Here is a 1,916-nt window from a genome sequence, read left to right as displayed (position 1 = left end):
TTCTCCAAGACACCCTGAAGGACCTACCTGAGAGGTAAGATTTAAACCATTGGAGTGCAGTTCCTGAGATGCCCATCTTCATGAGGGTTGACAGGAGGATCTGGTGGTTGACTGTGTCAAAAGCAGCAGACAGATCCAGCAAGATGAGTACTGTGGATTTGGAAGCTGCTCTTGCCAGTCTCAGTGCTTCAGTAACCAAGAGCATGGCAGTCTCAGTTGAGTGGCCGCTTTTGAAGCCGGATTGGTTGTTGTCCAGGAGATTGTTCTGTGCAAGAAACATAGATAGTTGGTTGAACACAACTCGCTCAAGTGTCTCTGCAATGAATGGAAGGAGGGATACCGGTCTGTAGTTTTCTAAAAGTGCTGGGTTTAGAGTGGGTTTCTTAAGCAGTGGGGTTACTCGAGCCTGTTTAAATGCTGTGGGAAAGGTACCAGTGTGAAGAGAGGTGTTGATGATGTGAGTGAGTGCAGGTATAACTGAAGAAGAAATGGCCTGAAGGAGGTGAGTGGGGATAGGATCAAGCGGACAGGTAGTAGGATGCTTGGAAAGGACAAGTTTGGAAATGTCTGCCTCCGTGAGAGGAGAGAAGGAGGAGAGAGTGTGTGTATGTGTTATGATGTGATTGTCAGTTTGAGGTGTTTCGAAAAGTGTGCGGAAGTCAGAACAATTGTTAATTTTATTGTGGTAGTATGTCGTTTTAGCAGTGGAGACATTTGCAGAGAAGGAAGAGAGGAGAGGGTAGGGGCATGCTTGTTTTGGTGATTTCAAATATCGCTTACTGCACCTTTAATACTTTCGAAATTTTGAAAATCTCTCATCGACATGTTGGATAGTATGTTGTGGAATGCAAAAGGAGAAATTTTATGAACACTATATTTTAATATAACACAATAAAAGCTAGGTATAGTGACATTCATTTAGTTCATTCACAATTTGCACACATTCACTCTATACCTGTTTCTTTGCCTTTACTTTGTTTACATGCACTATTACAAATTACATTTGACATTCCCTCCATTCAAAACACCAAATGTCCGCAAAAGGTGAGTAGTCCCTGGAAATTACTGTCAGTCAGCATAACATTTTCATTTTAAAAACAGTGGATTAATAGTGCATGTTTACCTCTAAATAATCTTTCTGCTGCCTGATGTAGTTACAAATCAGTCTGAACAACTAATGACTTCTGCACAAAGGATGGACTTAACTGGCTCTAAACTTGAGCCCATGGACTGATGCTTTGGGAAGAGGGTTAAATTTCAGCTCATTCTGCTTGGACTGAAAAAGGTTTGTAGTATTTCCTCTCTGAGTGTCCACAGCACTTGTGATTGTGTGGTTCATAGCATATAAAACAAATACACTCCCACATAGCTGACACCATGTAACAAAATACTGTATATGTAACAAATACTTCCTTTATGGAAAATATGCTATACTAATAACACAAAATACAATTTGACCTTGACTGCTACCTTCTAGCAAGAAATTCATTTGCAGCCCTAGTCTGCAGTGTAAGGTCCTCAAGATGACTTAAATGTCTTTTAAAATATGATGAAACAAGCATTAAATTTAGATAAAACAACTAAAAATCAAGATGTTCCTTGGCTTTATACCAGGATTCTCCAGCTTTACAAGTCATGTAAATTAATAAAATTGTAAAACATGGGCATTGTTATAAGGAATATATAGTTATAGTTATGCTACACTGTCAATGTAAAAAAAACATATTTTTTAAAATAATCTAATTTTAAATGTATTTTAGTGACTCCATTTCTTGTTAAAAACGTTACATTTACATATGCAATTTTTTTTGTAAAATATAGGAATGAGCCGACTGCTGTAAAACATCCATGCGGCATGTGACGTCACAGAGAACCGTACTGCAGCTACAGCATCATGACCGCAGAGAGAGAGAGAG

The sequence above is a fragment of the Sinocyclocheilus anshuiensis genome, unplaced genomic scaffold (assembly GCF_001515605.1).
Source record: "Sinocyclocheilus anshuiensis isolate Anshui unplaced genomic scaffold, SAMN03320099.WGS_v1.1 scaffold1478, whole genome shotgun sequence".
Classification (NCBI taxonomy): Eukaryota; Metazoa; Chordata; class Actinopteri; order Cypriniformes; family Cyprinidae; genus Sinocyclocheilus; species Sinocyclocheilus anshuiensis.
The sequence above is the reverse complement of the archived record's forward strand: the minus strand, read 5'-3'. Positions refer to the sequence as shown.